This window comes from Erythrolamprus reginae, chromosome 2 (assembly GCF_031021105.1).
Source record: "Erythrolamprus reginae isolate rEryReg1 chromosome 2, rEryReg1.hap1, whole genome shotgun sequence".
NCBI lineage: Eukaryota > Metazoa > Chordata > Lepidosauria > Squamata > Dipsadidae > Erythrolamprus > Erythrolamprus reginae.
In genome coordinates, this window is record NC_091951.1 from 293,637,404 (window position 1) to 293,646,039 (window position 8,636).

Here is an 8,636-nt window from a genome sequence, read left to right on the forward strand (position 1 = left end):
GCTAACCACAACAGTTCTAATCAAGGTTAATATAATTTAGCTTCTGGAATGAGTCAATGTTGAAGAGTTCCTGAGAGGTCCTGGTGGTAGACTTTAGGAGAAACCCTCCCATCCTACCACCTTTTACAACGCTAAACAACATAGTATCAACAGTAGAGACCTTCAAATTTCTAGGTTCTGTCATATCTCAAGACCTAAAATGATCACCTAACATCAAAAATGTCATAAAAAAAGTACAACAAAGAATGTTCTTTCTGCGTCAACTCAGAAAGCTCAAACTGCCTAAGGAGCTGAAGATACAGTTCTGCAGAGAAATCATTGAGTCTGTCATCTGCACCTCTATAACTCTCTGTTTTGATTTTGAAACCCAATAAGACAGATAGGATAGAACTGCAGAAAAACAATTACTGCCAATCTGCCTTCCATTGAGGACCTGTATACTGCATGTGTCAAAAAGAGGGCTGTGAAAATATTTACTGATCCCTTGCATCTTGGATATAAATTGTTTCAATGCTTACCTTCAAAACAATATTAAAGAGCACTGCACACCAATACAACTAGACACAAGAACAGTATTTCCCCAAAAACCATCACTCTGCTAATCAAATAATTCCCTCACTCCTGTCATACTATTCACTAAGACTGCATTACTATTACTACTAGTCTTTCTCATAATTACTATCATCCATCTCTTCCCAGTTATGACTGTATGATTCTAATCTGTTGCTTGTATCCTTACAATTTAAATTAATATTGACTGTTTCCTGACTGCTTATTTCAGTGATGGGCAACCTTTTGAGCTTGGTGTGTCAAAATTCGCCAAAAAACCGAGCATAACTCGGGTGGTGTGTCACCTTGAGAAAAAAACACTCTCACTCTCTCTCACTCTCTTCCTTCCTCTCTCATCTCTCACTCTTTCTTTCTTGCTCTCTCTCACTCTCTCTCTTCCTTTCTTTCCTTCTCTCTTCCTTCCACTTTTTTCTCTTTCTCTTTTCCTTCCTTCCCCTCTTCCCCTCCCTCTCCCTCTCTCCCTTTATATTTATCTCTTCCTTCCTTCCTCTGCCCCTCCATTCATTTCATTCTTCCTTCCTTGTTCCCTCCATTTCTTCTTCCTTCCTTCTTCATTTCCTTCCTTCCTTTTCCTCCATTTCTCCTTCTTTCCCTCCCTCCCTCCCCCCTTCCCTCCTTTCCACTTCTCTCTTCCCTCTCCCTTTTTTTCCTTCTTTCTCATTTGTTTTGTTTCCCTCTCCCTCGTTCTTTCCCTCCATCATTTTCTCATTTTTCTCTCTCACATTCCCTCCCCCTCACTTCTGATTTCTCTCCCTCTCTCTTGCTTTCTCTCTCTCTTCTCTCTTCCTTCCTCTCTTCTTTTTTTTCCTGCCCTGCAACACGCCGCGGGGCAATCGGCTGCAAGCAGGAGCTCCAAGATGGTGGCACCGACGTCGGGTCGCAGTACATTGCTGGCACTGGCCCGCTGGCTGGGCTGGGACAGAGGTGCCAGCCCCATGCCCAGCGCAGCAATGTACGGCGTCCTGCAACACATACAGCAGCCGCCGGTACCTTGCAGCCCCACGGCTACTACTCAGTGCCCTCCCGCTCGACCCACGTTTGGCTGCGCCACCTTCGTGGCTTGCCCTGCTGCCTCGCACCCACTAGAGCTGCCCAGTGCAGCCGAAGCACGGGGTGGAGTAGGCGGCAGCTGCTTCAGGCCCACCCCCGAGCTGAGCTTCCTTTGGCTTCCTTCAAGGCAAAGCTGCAAAGCTCACCTGCTGCCTCGAAGGAAGCCAAAGGAAGCTCAGCTCAATGAGGATCGGCTGTTGGTCTCTTCAAGCTGCTGCCGCCCACTGCGGAGATCCCTTCGCCCGAACAGAGGCGGCGGCGGCGGGTTCAAGGGACCAACAGCCGGTCCTTTTGGGGGCTGCGTTGTTGCAGCGTCTGAGGCTGCCACTGCCTCCGCCTCCAGGCGAAGGGATCTCCTCGGTGGGCGGCCTTGGAGGCTGCAACAACGCAGCCCCAAAAAGAACCGGCTGTTGGTCCCTTAAAGCTGCCGCTGTTGCCCACTGCGGAGATCCCTTCGCCTCGAAGGAAGCCAAAGGAAGCTCAGCTCGGGGGCGGGCCTGAAGCAGCCGCCGCCTACTCCGCCCCACGCTTCGGCTGCGCCGGGGCCAAGTAAGCTGAGGCTAGGCCTCTCGCCCCGGCTCCAAGTACGGGGCCTGGGCGGGCAAGCATTGGGAGGGCCTCGCCATCGCTTGGCGGGAGAAGAGGTCCCCTCCCCGCGATCCGGGACGGCATGGCCGTCAACAAGTTAGTGCGCGGGGGTCCTGATGGCTTGCTTACGGCCCCCTCCAGCCGCTCTTGCAGGGCTTCCAGGCTTCCCGCGGGGCGGCGAAGAAGGAAAAAAGCGGCACTGGAGGGACCAAGACAGTCTGCAGCTGAGCGTCTGGAGGAGGAGGAGGAGGAAAACCAGGGGGCGGGGAGGAAAGCGGGCCTGCAATTGACCAATTTCTTTCTCACCTTCAGAGAGAGGAACTGCTGCTGCTCTGCCATAGGGTGCTTTCCTCCCCGCCCCCTGGCTTTCTTCCTTGCCGCCGCCAGACGCTCAGCAACAGAGTGGAGGGGAGATTCGGGAGCTTATGGTAAAATCTCGTACGTTGCCGGGGGCCGGGTAAATGGCCTCAGCGGGCCGTAGTTTGGGGACCGCTGCCCTAAAGCTCCCCGTTTCTCCAGCCGCGTGTCACCGAAAATGGCTACGCGTGTCAGTGCTGACACGCATGTCATAGGTTCGCCATCACTGGCTTATTTGAACCTCCTGACAATCATTAAGTGTTGTACCTCATGATTCTTGACATATGTATATTTTCTTTATGTACACTGAGAGCATATGCATCAAAGACAAATTCCTTGTGCATCCAATCACACTTGACCAATAAAGAATAAAAAGCCCTCCACTCCTCTACTTGTAACAGAATATCTTATGCAACCAAACTTGAAATCCTAGGCTTAGAAAGCTTAGAACTACATCGCCTTTGACATGACCTAAGCATAGCTCATAAAATCATCTGCTGCAACATCCTTCCTATCAGCAACTACTTCAGCTTCAACCACATCAATATATGAGTATACAACAGATACAAACTCAAAGTAAACAGTAAACACTCCAAACTTAACAGTAGGAAATACATCTCCAGCAACCAAGTAGTTAATGCCTGAAAGTCACTACCTGACTCTGTAGTTTCATCACTAAACCCCCCAAACTTTACCCATAAAATATCCACTACTGACCTCACCCAATTTGTAAAAGATCAGTAAGGGGCATGCACAAGTGTACCAGTGTGCCTACCGTCCCTGTCCTAATGTTTCCCTCTTATTAATACCTATATGATGTATACAAACAGTGTTATATCTATGTATACTACCAATACGTTCTTGACAAATCAAACAAAACAAACAAACAATATATTATATTATATTCTGTTCTGTTCTATTTTGTTAGTGAAAGTGGACTGAGACATGAAACCTGAGGGAGGGAGGGAGGGAGGGAGGGAAGTAGGAGTGGGGAGAGCTACAAAACATATTTGAAGTATCCTAAAGCATACATTTCATGTGTCACATTTCTGTCAGTCTCTGAGTATGTGGCATTAGCCAGGATTTCTTTTGCTGTAGCATTCATGCCCAGCTGGACCTGGCTTGACAGAAGCAAAGCTCTGCCAAGGATCTCTGGACTCTCTTCCACTCTTGGCTATTCCCTTCAATGTTTGATTTTATTACTAACACCTCTTTCTGGGTCAGCAGCCTCATTTCTAAACCAAGAACTAGGATGCAGCCAGAGGCATCAGGAGGCAAATGGATGGAAGGGAAGCAAATAACGAAAGCTGGGTCATATTTGTCACGACACAGGTTTGACTCTTTTGTATGTATGAAATGACAACTCACACACATACATAGAGGGCAGAGCTTGTGGCATGATGCTGAAAGGGACTGACATAGTGTGCCAGTGGTAATGCAGCATGAACTAGCAGCCTGTGTTTATGAAAAGGATACTGTCTGATTTAATCACTGCAACACAGGGTCTGTTACTTTTTAATTTGGTTAAAAAGGACACACTATTTCAGCAGTTTGAGTTTCAACTTCTGCTTGAATGACCCATCTTCATATACAAGGACTTTAAATTCAATATAGAGAAAGAAAACCCACTACATTTTAAGTAAATTTGTGTTATCTATTTTACAATGATTATATTTGTTGGCTTGTCTCAGTTAGCTAAGCTATGAAACCTTCAACAATACCGAGCAGAGCATGGATGTGTGATAAAGCCAAGACACAGACTTAGTTAAATAAGTATTATTTACATATAAACAAAATATAAACAATCCAGAATAAGCACGTAGCAAATACAGAATAATACGCACTGAGCAATTACAAGATTAGAGCACAAAGCAAAATACAATATAGATAAACACGAAGCTAAAATACAATATTGATAAAGCACGAAGCTAATACAAGCACGAAGCTAAAATACAATATAGATAAAAGCACAAACTTTATACAAGCACGAAACTTGGACACAACTCCCCTGTCTCAGGCAAAAGTAAAGTAAAGGAAATGACCGAGCAAAATAATGAGCTTCAATGAGGAAGTGACAAAACAGCCTTGAATATTAACTCTTCAAGTACAAGTTAACCTTTTAAGTGACAGTACAGTTTTACAGTAGCAACTGTAACATTTAAAGTGACAGTACAAGTTTGGTACAGTTTACAATATGCAGTTTACAATGGCAATCCCTAACACACTTGTACCCTGTACTAACAATATTAATATTAATATTAACATTAAACATGCGAAGAATGGTTGCATAAATTGGGTATGGCGAGTCTAGAAAAAAGGACTAGTAGTGACATTATAGCAGTATTCTAGTATTTGAGAGAGTCATGATACAAAGAAGGGGAGGGGGTCAACTTGCTTTCAAAATCACAAGGAGGCAAGACCAGAAATTAAGGATGGAAACTAATCAAGGAGAGAAGTAATCTGGAATTAAGGAAGAACTTCATAACAGTGAGAACAATTAACCAGTAGAACAGCTTGCCTTCAGAAGTTGTGGTTATTCAGTCAGTGGATACTTTTAAGAAGATGTTGGACAGTCACTTCGCTGAAATAATACTGGTTCTCCTGCTTGAACAGGGGTTTGGACTAGAACAGTGTTTTTCAACCAGTGTGCCGTGGCACACTAGTGTGCCGTGGGATATGGTCAGGTGTGCCGCGAAGCTCAGAGAGAAAGAAAGCAAAAGAGAGAGAAAGAAAGAGAGAAAGAAAGCAAGAGAGAGAAAGAGCGAGAGAGAAAGAGAACAAGAGAGAGAGAAAGAAAGCAAGAGAGAGAGAAAGAGAACAATAGAAAGAAAGCAAGAGAGAGAGAGAAAGAGAGGGAAGGAAGGAGAGAGAGAGAAAGACATAGAGGGAGGTAGGGAGGTAGAGAGAAAGAGAGCAAAAAAGAGAGAAAGGAAGGAAGAGAAAGAAAGAGAGATGGAGAGAGAAAGAAAGAGGAAGGGAGAGAAAGAGGGAGAGAGAAATAGAGCGAAAAGGAGGAAGAGAATTTTTTTTGTCCAAACATTTTTAGCCCCCCCCCTGCCCCCTGCCCCCCGCCCCACTCAATGTGCCCCAGGGTTTCGTAAATGTAAAAAATGTGCCGCGGCTCAAAAAAGGTTGAAAATCACTGGACTAGAAGACCTCCTAGGCCTCTTCCAGCTCTACTCTGTCTGAATTGAATTGATTAATGTAATCAGAACAGAAGAAAGAGGAAGCTCCTTCTTCATTTTCCATTTTTTCTTTTTTCTTTATTTAACCAAAAGAACATGTGTCACCCGCATACAAAACCATGTAATTTATCTCGGCAACAACTCATTCTGTCTATGTGTGAGCTGGCTAGACATAATGAATGGCTGTGTGACCTGTCTCCAAATGGCCTTTCTGCAGACATCTCATGATATTTTTTTTCTTTCCAGTTTTAAACAAATTCAGTGAGAATTAGGAACTGTTATGCATTCTTGTTTGGTTTGGGTGATGGAAATAGCTGCACATTTTGGATGATCAGCTACTTTTGACTGACATATTCAGTTTGCTACATTTTGCATATCTTGCTTTATTGTTTCCACACATTTTTGTAGGTGGATCAGCTTACAAAAAGGAGCCAAGCTTCTTGGAATCTATGTATTCTATTCACACATAGCGATTACCATAGAAATGAGAGACATCTCATTTACACATTTTGACAGTGCATCTTCTAATAGTGCTGGTCACCACATTTGACAGCCATATATCTGTATGATTTCACTTCCCAAGAAAGATAATTCAGCCTATCATTCGGTAATAGTACAATAAAGTCCTTATTTTTTACAATAGTACAATAAAGTCCTTATTTTTTCCCTGTTGGTCTTACCATGCTATAATCAAATGACAAAGTAAGGCTAAAAGTTTTTAAAATACTGTATATTCAGAGTATAAGATGCACCTTTTTCCTCCCTAAAAGAAGGTGAAAAGTTGGGTGCATCTTATACACTGAATGTAGTCCCATCCAGCCACCCCTACCATTTGGCTTCTGCCTCCCAGCAATTTACCTCCTTGCAGCACAGGCAACTGATTATCGACCTATAATGATTTTTTTTCAAATTCTCTGCTATTTCTATGGTTCAGACACACATGCACAAAAATACACAGCAAATTTCTTGGGAGGCAGAGGCAGAATTGCCCCCCTTGTTTTCCTCCCCCCAAATTAAGTTGTATCTTATACTCTGGTGTATCTTATACTTCAAAAAATATGGTCATAATAGAATGTGTCAGGGGTGGGTTCCTCCTGATTCAGACCAGATTTCCCAAACCATTAGTGACCCTCTGGTGAGTTCACAATGATGTCAGGGAACTGGTTTGGTCAGTACTGGTCCATGTTTAATTTCTGGAGAGGGGCGGCATACAAATCTAATAAATTATTATTATTATTATTATTATTATTATTATTATTATTATTATTATTCAATTTTTATTTATTTTTCCTTCTGAGCATGTGCAAAAGCAGAGTTTCCAGCACTGTGCATGTGGTTGAAATCTTGTTTGGGGCTTTTAAAAAAAAATTCTTTTTTCTTATCCAGCCTTCTAATTAGTGTTGGGTGAACCAAACCTGCAAAGTTCGGTCTCATGCCGAACTTTGCAGTGTTCAGCATGCCAAACCCGAACCCGAACTTTTTAAAAAGTTCAGGTAAAGTTCGGGTTTGGGTTCGGGTTCGGCAGAACACCGCAAAACGCCACCACCTGGGAGGAAAGTGGGGTGGGGGTACTTCCTGGCCTGCCAAAATGGGGAGGAAGGAGTCTCCGTGATGTCAAAGCCCTGCCCCCAGAATCCCTTTGTGGGATTTCCCACCTCCTTTCGCTTGCAGCACCGCTGCGGCATCCTTTTCTGTAAAAATAAAAGGAAGCAAAAGGAGGTGGGGGATTCCCCACCTCCTTGTTTATTTTTACAGAAAAGGATGCCGCAGAGGCTTGCTGCAAGCAAAAGTTCGAGTTCGGGTTTGGGTTCGAGTTTGGTTCACGGCAAAAATTCGGGTGAGCCCGCCGAACCCGAACTTCATTGGGTTCACCCAACACTACTTCTAATGAATTGGGAGTCATTTTTAGGAAATGTAGGATGAGAACAAATCTGATATTGAATAAAAGGGCAGTTTATTAAGTACCAGAATTTTTGAATGTATGCATGTACAAACAAGGGTGGAAGGTTTTCATTCTCATTTCCTGAATTAGGCTTCTCTTTTCTTTCTAGAACATGCCCACACTGAACAGTTTGTCCACAGTTATTCAAAATAGTGTCTTTTTATATATCAAGCAAAGGACTCTATTGTGAAGATACACATGTCTTAACTGGTTATTAGAGAACAGATTCTAAGGTGCAGGTTGCATTATACTGTTGAAGGAAGCTAAGAGTAAAAATGTGGAATATTTTTCATTCCAGAATAAGTTGTACAAATTTCCAAAGAATGCTTTAGGATGGTGTATAAAGCAACATTTTTAACAGTTGAAGCTACAATGTCTGTTTTCATATTAAGGCTTGAATGATTGCTTCAGAATTTGTTTGTCTCCAAATGTATTATAGCCAGACCTTTTGGTGTGTGTGTGTGTAAGAGTAATAAAGTAAAGCAACAGTGAAGGCAGATGCCGGGAACAGGTGTGTGAGCATGGAAAAGGATATGACTGCTTTAACAATTAAAGAGCAGGTGTTTCCATGTGTTCCAAGGTATTTCTCTCAAAGGATATGCCCAGCGTGTTTCATAGTTTTATCTGTTTGTAATATTGCTCTTTAATAAAATCTATCTGTTTTCTGTGAATGGTTTTCCTAATGAGTGTATCTGCTATTTTACCTTTTCTTAGATATAAACAAAAGAAGCTATATGACTTTGGGCACAGCCAAATAGCTATGCTAAAAAGCTGTCTATTTTCAACTGGCAGAAAATACGTAAAAGAAAAGGCTGTCCTAATTGTTTATTTTTCATAATAACGAGACCAGTGACTGGGGCTATCCTTGACATTTTAATGAAGGCAAGTTAAGGGAGGTGATTAGTATATATATCTGGCTTCAATTCTTTTTCCACCAAGAATTT